This window comes from Corythoichthys intestinalis, chromosome 18, assembly GCF_030265065.1.
Source record: "Corythoichthys intestinalis isolate RoL2023-P3 chromosome 18, ASM3026506v1, whole genome shotgun sequence".
Lineage (NCBI taxonomy): Eukaryota > Metazoa > Chordata > Actinopteri > Syngnathiformes > Syngnathidae > Corythoichthys > Corythoichthys intestinalis.
In genome coordinates this window covers 99,783-112,521 of record NC_080412.1, presented here as the reverse complement: position 1 = coordinate 112,521, position 12,739 = coordinate 99,783, and positions in this window count along the sequence as shown.

Below are 12,739 nucleotides of genomic sequence, written 5' to 3'. Positions count from 1 at the left end.
ATTGGCTTGGGAAGGCCAGTCTACCTACCAGGGACAAGCAAGTAATTTGCTGGGACTATTACAGAATAGGCTTGGGAATGCCTGTCTACCTAACAGGGGCAAGCAAGTAATTTGCTGGGACTATTACAGAATAGGCTTGGGAAAGCCTGTCTACCTACCAGGGGCAAGCAAGTAATGTGCAGGGGCTATTAGAGAATTGGCTTGGGAAGGCCAGTCTGCCTAACAGGGGCAAGCAAGTAATTTGTCGGGGCTATGAGAGAAAAGGCTTGGGAAGGCCTGTCTACCTACAAGGGGCAAGCAAGTAATTTGCTGGGACTATCACAGAATAGGCTTGGGAAGGCCTTTCTACCTACCAGGGGCAAGCAAGTAATGTGCAGGGGCTATTAGAGAATTGGCTTGGGAAGGCCTGTCTACCTACCAGGGGCAAGCAAGTAATTTGCTGGGGCTATTACAGAATAGGCTTGGGAAGGCCTATCTACCTACCAGGGGCAAGCAAGTAATTTGCTGGGACTATTACAGAATAGGCTTGGGAAGGCCTGTCTACCTAACAGGGAGAAATAAGTCATGGGCTGAGGCGATGAGAGAATAGGCTTGGGAAGGCCTATCTACCTAACAGGGGCAAGCAAGTAATGTGCAGGGGCTATTAGAGAATTGGCTTGGGCTATAAGAGAATTGGTTTGGGAAGGCCTGTCTACCTACCAGGGGCAAGCAAGTAATTTGCTGGGGCTATTACAGAATAGGCTTGGGAAGGCCAGTCTACCTACCAGGGACAAGCAAGTAATGTGCAGGGGGTATTAGAGAATTGGCTTGGGATATAAGAGAATTGGCTCGGGAAGGCCAGTCGACCTACCAGGGAGAAGTAAGTCATGGGCTGAGGCAATGAGAGAATAGGCTTGAGAAGGGCAGTGTACCTACCAGGGGCAAGCAAGTAATTTGCTGGGGCTATTACAGAATAGGCTTGGCAAGGCCTGTCTGCCGACCAGGGGCAAGCAAGTAATTTGCAGGGGCTATGAGAGAAAAGGCTTGGGAAAGCCTGTCTACCTACCAGGGGCAAGCAAGTAATGTGCTGGGACTATTAGAGAATTGGCTTGGGAAGGCCAGTCTACCTACCAGGGACAAGCAAGTAATTTGCTGGGACTATTACAGAATAGGCTTGGGAATGCCTGTCTACCTAACAGGGGCAAGCAAGTAATTTGCTGGGACTATTACAGAATAGGCTTGGGAAGGCCTGTCTACCTACCAGGGGCAAGCAAGTAATTTGCTGGGACTATTACAGAATAGGCTTGGGAAAGATGTCTACCTACCAGGGGCAAGCAAGTAATGTGCAGGGGCTATGAGAGAAAAGGCTTTGGAAGGCCTGTCTAACTACCAGGGGCAAGCAAGTAATTTGCAGGGGCTATGAGAGAAAAGGCTTGGGAAGGCCTGTCTACCTACCAGGGACAAGCAAGTAATTTGCTGGGACTATTACAGAATAGGCTTGGGAAGGCCTGTCTACCTACCAGGGAGAAATAAGTCATGGGCTGAGGCGATGAGAGAATAGGCTTGGGAAGGCCTATCAACCTACCAGGGGCAAGCAAGTAATTTGCTGGGACTATTACAGAATAGGCTTGGGAAAGATGTCTACCTACCAGGGGCAAGCAAGTAATGTGCAGGGGCTATTAGAGAATTGGCTTGGGAAGCCCTGTCTACCTACCAGGGGCAAGCAAATAATTTGCTGGGGCTATTACAGAATAGGCTTGGGAAGGCCTGTCTACCTACCAGGGGCAAGCAAGTAGTTTGCAGGGGCTATTACAGAATAGGCTTGGGAAGGCCTGTCTACCTACCAGGGGAAAGCAAGTAATGTGCGGGGTCTATTCGAGAATTGGCTTGGGCTTTCAGATAATTGGTTTGGGATGGCTTGTCTACCTACCAGGGGCAAGCAAGTAATTTGCTGGGACTATTACAGAATAGGCTTGGGAATGCCTGTCTACCAACCAGGGGCAAGCAAGTAATATGCTGGGGCTATTCGAGAATTGGCTTGGGCTTTCAGATAATTGGTTTGGGATGGCTTGTCTACCTACCAGGGGCAAGCAAGTAATTTGCTGGGACTATTACAGAATAGGCTTGAGAAAGCCTGTCTACCTACAAGGGGCAAGCAAGTAATGTGCTGGGGCTATTCGAGAATTGGCTTGGGCTATAAGAGAATTGGTTTGGGAAGGCCTGTCTACCTACCAGGGGCAAGCAAATAATTTGCTGGGACTATTACAGAATAGGCTTGGGAAGGCCTGTCTACCTACCAGGGGCAAGCAAGTAATTTGCTGGGACTATTACAGAATAGGCTTGGGAAAGATGTCTACCTACCAGGGGCAAGCAAGTAATGTGCAGGGGCTATGAGAGAAAAGGCTTTGGAAGGCCTGTCTAACTACCAGGGGCAAGCAAGTAATTTGCAGGGGCTATGAGAGAAAAGGCTTGGGAAGGCCTGTCTACCTACCAGGGACAAGCAAGTAATTTGCTGGTACTATTACAGAATAGGCTTGGGAAGGCCTGTCTACCTACCAGGGAGAAATAAGTCATGGGCTGAGGCGATGAGAGAATAGGCTTGGGAAGGCCTATCAACCTACCAGGGGCAAGCAAGTAATTTGCTGGGACTATTACAGAATAGGCTTGGGAAAGATGTCTACCTACCAGGGGCAAGCAAGTAATGTGCAGGGGCTATTAGAGAATTGGCTTGGGAAGCCCTGTCTACCTACCAGGGGCAAGCAAATAATTTGCTGGGGCTATTACAGAATAGGCTTGGGAAGGCCTGTCTACCTACCAGGGGCAAGCAAGTAATTTGCTGGGGCTATTACACAATAGGCTTGGGAAGACCTGTTTACCTACCAGGGGCAAGCAAGTAATGTGCAGGGGCTATGAGAGAAAAGGCTTGGGAAGGCCTGTCTACCATACCAGGGGCAAGCAAGTAATTTGCTGGGGCTATTACAGAATAGGCTTGGGAATGCCTGTCTACCTACCAGGGGCAAGCAAGTAATTTGTGGGGCTATTACAGAATAGGTTTGGGAAGGCCTGTCTACCTACCAGGGGCAAGCAAGTAATGTGCAGGGGCAATGAGAGAAAAGGCTTGGGAAGGCCTGTCTACCATACCAGGGGCAAGCAAGTAATTTGCTGGGGCTATTACAGAATAGGCTTGGGAAGGCCTGTCTACCTACCAGGGGCAAGCAAGTAATTTGTGGGGCTATTACAGAATAGGCTAGGGAAGGCCTGTCTACCTACCAGGGAGAAATAAGTCATGGGCTGAGGCGATGAGAGAATAGGCTTGGGAAGGCCTATCGACCTACCAGGGGCACGCAAGTAATTTGCTGGGACTATTACAGAATAGGCTTGGGAAAGCGTGTCTACCTACCAGTGGCAAGCAAGTAATTTGCTGGGACTATTACAGAATAGGCTTGGGAAGGCCTGTCTACCTACATGGGGCAAGCAAGTAATTTGCTGGGGCTATTACAGAATAGGCTTGGGAAGGCCAGTCTACCTACCAGGGACAAGCAAGTAATGTGCAGGGGGTATTAGAGAATTGGCTTGGGATATAAGAGAATTGGCTCGGGAAGGCCAGTCGACCTACCAGGGAGAAGTAAGTCATGGGCTGAGGCAATGAGAGAATAGGCTTGAGAAGGGCAGTCTACCTACCAGGGGCAAGCAAGTAATTTGCTGGGGCTATTACAGAATAGGCTTGGCAAGGCCTGTCTGCCGACCAGGGGCAAGCAAGTAATTTGCAGGGGCTATGAGAGAAAAGGCTTGGGAAAGCCTGTCTACCTACCAGGGGCAAGCAAGTAATGTGCTGGGACTATTACAGAATAGGCTTGGGCTATAAGAGAATTGGTTTGGGAAGGCCTGTCTACCTACCAGGGGCAAGCAAGTAATTTGCTGGGGCTATTACAGAATAGGCTTGGGAAGGCCTGTCTGCCTACCAGGGGCAAGCAAGTAATTTGCTGGGACTATTACAGAATAGGCTTGGGAAAGCCTGTCTTCCTACCAGGGGCAAGCAAGTAATGTGCAGGGGCTATTAGAGAATTGGCTTGGGAAGGCCAGTCTACCTACCAGGGACAAGCAAGTAATTTGCTGGGACTATTACAGAATAGGCTTGGGAATGCCTGTCTACCTAACAGGGGCAAGCAAGTAATTTGCTGGGACTATTACAGAATAGGCTTGGGAAAGCCTGTCTACCTACCAGGGGCAAGCAAGTAATGTGCAGGGGCTATTAGAGAATTGGCTTGGGAAGGCCAGTCTACCTAACAGGGGCAAGCAAGTAATTTGTCGGGGCTATGAGAGAAAAGGCTTGGGAAGGCCTGTCTACCTACAAGGGGCAAGCAAGTAATTTGCTGGGACTATCACAGAATAGGCTTGGGAAGGCCTTTCTACCTACCAGGGGCAAGCAAGTAATGTGCAGGGGCTATTAGAGAATTGGCTTGGGAAGGCCTGTCTACCTACCAGGGGCAAGCAAGTAATTTGCTGGGGCTATTACAGAATAGGCTTGGGAAGGCCTATCTACCTACCAGGGGCAAGCAAGTAATTTGCTGGGACTATTACAGAATAGGCTTGGGAAGGCCTGTCTACCTAACAGGGAGAAATAAGTCATGGGCTGAGGCGATGAGAGAATAGGCTTGGGAAGGCCTATCTACCTAACAGGGGCAAGCAAGTAATTTGTCGGGGCTATGAGAGAAAAGGCTTGGGAAGGCCTGTCTACCTACCAGGGGCAAGCAAGTAATTTCCTGGGGCTATTACAGAATAGGCTTGGGAAGGCCTGTCTACCTACCAGGGGCAAGCAAGTAATTTGCTGGGACTATTACAGAATAGGCTTGGGAAAGCCTGGCTACCTACCAAGGGCAAGCAAGTAATGTGCAGGGGCTATTAGAGAATTGGCTTGGGAAGGCCTGTCTACCTACCAGGGAGAAATAAGTCATGGGCTGAAGCGATGAGAGAATAGGCTTGGGAAGGCCTATAAACCTACCAGGGGCAAGCAAGTAATTTGATGGGACTATTAGAGAATAGGCTTGGGAAAGCCTGTCTACCTACAAGGGGCAAGCAAGTAATGTGCAGGGGCTATTAGAGAATTGGCTTGGGAAGGCCTGTCTACCTACCAGGGGCAAGCAAGTAATGTGCTGGGGCTATTCGAGAATTGGCTTGGGCTATAAGAGAATTGGTTTGGGAAGGCCTTTCTACCTACCAGGGGCAAGCAAGTAATTTGCTGGGTCTATTACAGAATAGGCTTGGGAAGCCCTGTCTACCTACCAGGGGCAAGCAAGTAATTTGCTTGGGCTATTACAGAATAGGCTTGGGAAAGCCTGTCTACCTACCAGGGGCAAGCAAGTAATTTGCTGGGACTATTAAAGAATAGGCTGGGGAAAGCCTGTCTACCTACCAGGGGCAAACAATTAATATGCTGGGGCTATTCGAGAATTGGCTTGGGCTATAGGAGAATTGGTTTGGGAAGGCCTGTCTACCTACCAGGTGCAAGCAAGTAATTTGCTTGGGCTATGAGAGAAAAGGTTTGGGAAGGCAAGTCTACCTACCAGGGGCAAGCAAATAATGTGCTGGGGCTATTCCAGAATTGGCTTGGGCTATAAGAGAATTGGTTTGGGAAGGCCTGTCTGCCTACCAGGGGCAAGCAAGTAATTTGCTGGGGCTATTACAGAATAGGCTTGGGAAGGCCTGTCTGCCTACCAGGGGCAAGTAATTTGCTTGGGCTATTACAGAATAGGCTTGGGAAGGCCTGTCTACCTACCAGGGACAAGCAAGTAATTTGCTGGGACTATTACAGAATAGGCTTGGGAAGGCCTGTCTACCTACCAGGGAGAAATAAGTCATGGGCTGAGGCGATGAGAGAATAGGCTTGGGAAGGCCTATCTACCTACCAGGGGCAAGCAAGTAATTTGCTGGGACTATCACAGAATAGGCTTGGGAAGGCCTTTCTACCTACCAGGGGCAAGCAAGTAATTTGCAGGGGCTATTCGAGAATTGGCTTGGGCTATAAGAGAATTGGTTTGGGAAGGTCTGTCTACCTACCAGTGGCAAACAAGTAATGTGCAGGGGCTATTAGAGAATTGGTTTGGGAAGGCCTGTCTACCTACCAGGGGCAAGCAAGTAATTTGCTGGGTCTATTACAGAATAGGCTTGGGAAGCCCTGTCTACCTACCAGGGGCAAGCAAGTAATTTGCTTGGGCTATTACAGAATAGGCTTGGGAAAGCCTGTCTACCTACCAGGGGCGAGCAAGTAATTTGCTGGGACTATTACAGAATAGGCTGGGGAAAGCCTGTCTACCTTCCAGGGGCAAGCAAGTAATGTGCAGGGGCTATGAGAGAAAAGGCTTGGGAAGGCCTGTCTGCCTACCAGGGGCAAGCAAGTAATTTGCTGGGACTATTACAGAATAGGCTTGGGAAGGCCTGTCTACCTACCAGTGGCAAGCAAGTAATGTGCTGGGGCTATTCGAGAATTGGCTTGGGCTATAAGAGAATTGGTTTGGGAAGGCCTGTCTACCTACCAGGGGCAAGCAAGTAATTTGCTGGGGCTATTACAGAATAGGCTTGGGAAGGCCTGTCTACCTACCAGGGACAAGCAAGTAATTTGCTGGGACTATTAAAGAATAGGCTTGGAAAGGCCTGTCTACCTACCAAGGAGAAATAAGTCATGGGTTGAGGCGATGAGAGAATAGGCTTGGGAAGGCCTGTCTGCCTACCAGGAGCAAGCAAGTAATTTGCAGGGGCTATGAGAGAAAAGGCTTGGGAAGGCAAGTCTACCTACCAGGGGCAAGCAAATAATTTGCTTGGGCTATTACAGAATAGGCTTGGGAAAGCCTGTCTACCTACCAGGGGCAAGCAAGTAATGTGCCTGGGCTATCAGAGAATTGGCTTGGGATTTAAGAGAATTGGCTCATGAAGGCTTGTCTACCTACCAGGGGCAAGCAAGTAATTTGCTGGGACTATTACAGAATAGGCTTGGGAAGGCCTGTCTACCTACCAGGGAAAAATAAGTCATGGGCTGAGGCGATGCGAGAATAGGCTTGGGAAGGCCTATCTACCTACCAGGGGCAAGCAAGTAACTTGCTGGGACTATTACAGAATAGGCTTGTGAAAGCCTGTCTACCTACCAGGGGCAAGCAAGTAATATGCAGGGGCTATTAAAGAATAGGCTTGGGAAAGCCTGTCTACCTACCAGGGGCAAACAAGTAAAGTGCAGGGGCTATTAGAGAATTGGCTTGGGATATAAGAGAATTGGCTCGGGAAGGCCAGGCGACCTACCAGGGAGAAGTAAGTCATGGGCTGAGGCAATGAGAGAATAGGCTTGGGAAGGGCAGTCTACCTACCAGGGGCAAGCAAGTAATTTGCAGGGGCTATTACAGAATAGGCTTGGGAAGGCCTGTCTAGCTATCAGGGAGAAATAAGTCATGGGCTGAGGCGATGAAAGAATAGGCTTGGGAAGGCCTATGTACATACCAGGGGCAAGCAAGTAATTTGCTGGGACTATTACAGAATAGGCTTGGGAAGGCCTGTGTGCCGACCAGGGGCAAGCAAGTAATTTGCTGGGGCTATGAGAGAAAAGGCTTGGGAAGGCCTGTCTACCTACCAGGGGCAAGCAAGTAGTTTGCAGGGGCTATTACAGAATAGGCTTGGGAAGGCCTGTCTACCTACCAGGGGAAAGCAAGTAATGTGCGGGGTCTATTCGAGAATTGGCTTGGGCTTTCAGATAATTGGTTTGGGATGGCTTGTCTACCTACCAGGGGCAAGCAAGTAATTTGCTGGGACTATTACAGAATAGGCTTGGGAATGCCTGTCTACCAACCAGGGGCAAGCAAGTAATGTGCTGGGGCTATTCGAGAATTGGCTTGGGCTTTCAGATAATTGGTTTGGGATGGCTTGTCTACCTACCAGGGGCAAGCAAGTAATTTGCTGGGACTATTACAGAATAGGCTTGAGAAAGCCTGTCAACCTACAAGGGGCAAGCAAGTAATGTGCTGGGGCTATTCGAGAATTGGCTTGGGCTATAAGAGAATTGGTTTGGGAAGGCCTGTCTACCTACCAGGGGCAAGCAAGTAATTTGCTGGGACTATTACAGAATAGGCTTGGAAAGGCCTGTCTACCCACCAGGGGTAAGCAAGTAATGTGCGGGGGCTATTCGAGAATTGGCTTGGGCTTTCAGAGAATTGGTTTGGGAACGCTTGTCTACCTACCAGGGGCAAGCAAGTAATTTGCTGGGGCTATTACAGAATAGGCTTGGGAAGGCCTGTCTGCCTACCAGGAACAAGCAAGTAATTTGCAGGGGATATTATAAATTGGCTTGGGAAGGCCTGTCTTCCTACCAGGGAGAAATAAGTCATGGGCTGAGGCGATGAGAGAATAGGCTTGGGAAGGCCTGTCTACCTACCAGGGGCAAGCAAGTAATTTGTAGAGGCTATGAGAGAAAAGGCCTGGGAAGGCCTGTCTGCCTACCAGGGACAAGCAAGTAATTTGCTGGGACTATTACAGAATAGGCTTGGGAAGGCCTGTCTACCTACCAGTGGCAAGCAAGTAATGTGCTGGGGCTATTCGAGAATTGGCTTGGGCTATAAGAGAATTGGTTTGGGAAGGCCTGTCTTCCTACCAGGGGCAAGCAAGTAATTTGCTGGGACTATTACAGAATAGGCTTGGGAAGGCCTGTCTACCTACCAGGGATAAGCAAGTAATTTGCTGGGACTATTACAAAATAGGCTTGGGAAGGCCTGTCTACCTACCAGGGAGAAATAAGTCATGGGCTGAAGCGATGAGAGAATAGGCTTGGGATGGCCTATCTACCTACCAGGGGCAATCAAGTAATTTGCTCGGACTATTACAGAATAGGCTTGGGAAAGCCTGTCTACCTACCAGGGGCAAGCAAGTAATGTGCAGGGGCTATTACAAAATAGGCTTGGGAAGGCCTGTCTACCTACCAGGGAGAAATAAGTCATGGGCTGAAGCGATGAGAGAATAGGCTTGGGATGGCCTATCTACCTACCAGGGGCAATCAAGTAATTTGCTCGGACTATTACAGAATAGGCTTGGGAAAGCCTGTCTACCTACCAGGGGCAAGCAAGTAATGTGCAGGGGCTATTAGAGAATTGGCTTGGGCTATAAGAGAATTGGTTTGGGAAGGCCTGTCTACCTACCAGGGGCAAGCAAGTAATTTGCTGGGGCTATTACAGAATAGGCTTGGGAAGGCCAGTCTACCTACCAGGGACAAGCAAGTAATGTGCAGGGGGTATTAGAGAATTGGCTTGGGATATAAGAGAATTGGCTCGGGAAGGCCAGTCGACCTACCAGGGAGAAGTAAGTCATGGGCTGAGGCAATGAGAGAATAGGCTTGAGAAGGGCAGTCTACCTACCAGGGGCAAGCAAGTAATTTGCTGGGGCTATTACAGAATAGGCTTGGCAAGGCCTGTCTGCCGACCAGGGGCAAGCAAGTAATTTGCAGGGGCTATGAGAGAAAAGGCTTGGGAAAGCCTGTCTACCTACCAGGGGCAAGCAAGTAATGTGCTGGGACTATTACAGAATAGGCTTGGGCTATAAGAGAATTGGTTTGGGAAGGCCTGTCTACCTACCAGGGGCAAGCAAGTAATTTGCTGGGGCTATTACAGAATAGGCTTGGGAAGGCCTGTCTGCCTACCAGGGGCAAGCAAGTAATTTGCTGGGACTATTACAGAATAGGCTTGGGAAAGCCTGTCTTCCTACCAGGGGCAAGCAATTAATGTGCAGGGGCTATTAGAGAATTGGCTTGGGAAGGCCAGTCTACCTACCAGGGACAAGCAAGTAATTTGCTGGGACTATTACAGAATAGGCTTGGGAATGCCTGTCTACCTAACAGGGGCAAGCAAGTAATTTGCTGGGACTATTACAGAATAGGCTTGGGAAAGCCTGTCTACCTACCAGGGGCAAGCAAGTAATGTGCAGGGGCTATTAGAGAATTGGCTTGGGAAGGCCAGTCTGCCTAACAGGGGCAAGCAAGTAATTTGTCGGGGCTATGAGAGAAAAGGCTTGGGAAGGCCTGTCTACCTACAAGGGGCAAGCAAGTAATTTGCTGGGACTATCACAGAATAGGCTTGGGAAGGCCTTTCTACCTACCAGGGGCAAGCAAGTAATGTGCAGGGGCTATTAGAGAATTGGCTTGGGAAGGCCTGTCTACCTACCAGGGGCAAGCAAGTAATTTGCTGGGGCTATTACAGAATAGGCTTGGGAAGGCCTATCTACCTACCAGGGGCAAGCAAGTAATTTGCTGGGACTATTACAGAATAGGCTTGGGAAGGCCTGTCTACCTAACAGGGAGAAATAAGTCATGGGCTGAGGCGATGAGAGAATAGGCTTGGGAAGGCCTATCTACCTAACAGGGGCAAGCAAGTAATGTGCAGGGGCTATTAGAGAATTGGCTTGGGCTATAAGAGAATTGGTTTGGGAAGGCCTGTCTACCTACCAGGGGCAAGCAAGTAATTTGCTGGGGCTATTACAGAATAGGCTTGGGAAGGCCAGTCTACCTACCAGGGACAAGCAAGTAATGTGCAGGGGGTATTAGAGAATTGGCTTGGGATATAAGAGAATTGGCTCGGGAAGGCCAGTCGACCTACCAGGGAGAAGTAAGTCATGGGCTGAGGCAATGAGAGAATAGGCTTGAGAAGGGCAGTGTACCTACCAGGGGCAAGCAAGTAATTTGCTGGGGCTATTACAGAATAGGCTTGGCAAGGCCTGTCTGCCGACCAGGGGCAAGCAAGTAATTTGCAGGGGCTATGAGAGAAAAGGCTTGGGAAAGCCTGTCTACCTACCAGGGGCAAGCAAGTAATGTGCTGGGACTATTAGAGAATTGGCTTGGGAAGGCCAGTCTACCTACCAGGGACAAGCAAGTAATTTGCTGGGACTATTACAGAATAGGCTTGGGAATGCCTGTCTACCTAACAGGGGCAAGCAAGTAATTTGCTGGGACTATTACAGAATAGGCTTGGGAAGGCCTGTCTACCTACCAGGGGCAAGCAAGTAATTTGCTGGGACTATTACAGAATAGGCTTGGGAAAGATGTCTACCTACCAGGGGCAAGCAAGTAATGTGCAGGGGCTATGAGAGAAAAGGCTTTGGAAGGCCTGTCTAACTACCAGGGGCAAGCAAGTAATTTGCAGGGGCTATGAGAGAAAAGGCTTGGGAAGGCCTGTCTACCTACCAGGGACAAGCAAGTAATTTGCTGGGACTATTACAGAATAGGCTTGGGAAGGCCTGTCTACCTACCAGGGAGAAATAAGTCATGGGCTGAGGCGATGAGAGAATAGGCTTGGGAAGGCCTATCAACCTACCAGGGGCAAGCAAGTAATTTGCTGGGACTATTACAGAATAGGCTTGGGAAAGATGTCTACCTACCAGGGGCAAGCAAGTAATGTGCAGGGGCTATTAGAGAATTGGCTTGGGAAGCCCTGTCTACCTACCAGGGGCAAGCAAATAATTTGCTGGGGCTATTACAGAATAGGCTTGGGAAGGCCTGTCTACCTACCAGGGGCAAGCAAGTAGTTTGCAGGGGCTATTACAGAATAGGCTTGGGAAGGCCTGTCTACCTACCAGGGGAAAGCAAGTAATGTGCGGGGTCTATTCGAGAATTGGCTTGGGCTTTCAGATAATTGGTTTGGGATGGCTTGTCTACCTACCAGGGGCAAGCAAGTAATTTGCTGGGACTATTACAGAATAGGCTTGGGAATGCCTGTCTACCAACCAGGGGCAAGCAAGTAATATGCTGGGGCTATTCGAGAATTGGCTTGGGCTTTCAGATAATTGGTTTGGGATGGCTTGTCTACCTACCAGGGGCAAGCAAGTAATTTGCTGGGACTATTACAGAATAGGCTTGAGAAAGCCTGTCTACCTACAAGGGGCAAGCAAGTAATGTGCTGGGGCTATTCGAGAATTGGCTTGGGCTATAAGAGAATTGGTTTGGGAAGGCCTGTCTACCTACCAGGGGCAAGCAAATAATTTGCTGGGACTATTACAGAATAGGCTTGGGAAGGCCTGTCTACCTACCAGGGGCAAGCAAGTAATTTGCTGGGACTATTACAGAATAGGCTTGGGAAAGATGTCTACCTACCAGGGGCAAGCAAGTAATGTGCAGGGGCTATGAGAGAAAAGGCTTTGGAAGGCCTGTCTAACTACCAGGGGCAAGCAAGTAATTTGCAGGGGCTATGAGAGAAAAGGCTTGGGAAGGCCTGTCTACCTACCAGGGACAAGCAAGTAATTTGCTGGGACTATTACAGAATAGGCTTGGGAAGGCCTGTCTACCTACCAGGGAGAAATAAGTCATGGGCTGAGGCGATGAGAGAATAGGCTTGGGAAGGCCTATCAACCTACCAGGGGCAAGCAAGTAATTTGCTGGGACTATTACAGAATAGGCTTGGGAAAGATGTCTACCTACCAGGGGCAAGCAAGTAATGTGCAGGGGCTATTAGAGAATTGGCTTGGGAAGCCCTGTCTACCTACCAGGGGCAAGCAAATAATTTGCTGGGGCTATTACAGAATAGGCTTGGGAAGGCCTGTCTACCTACCAGGGGCAAGCAAGTAATTTGCTGGGGCTATTACACAATAGGCTTGGGAAGACCTGTTTACCTACCAGGGGCAAGCAAGTAATGTGCAGGGGCTATGAGAGAAAAGGCTTGGGAAGGCCTGTCTACCATACCAGGGGCAAGCAAGTAATTTGCTGGGGCTATTACAGAATAGGCTTGGGAATGCCTGTCTACCTACC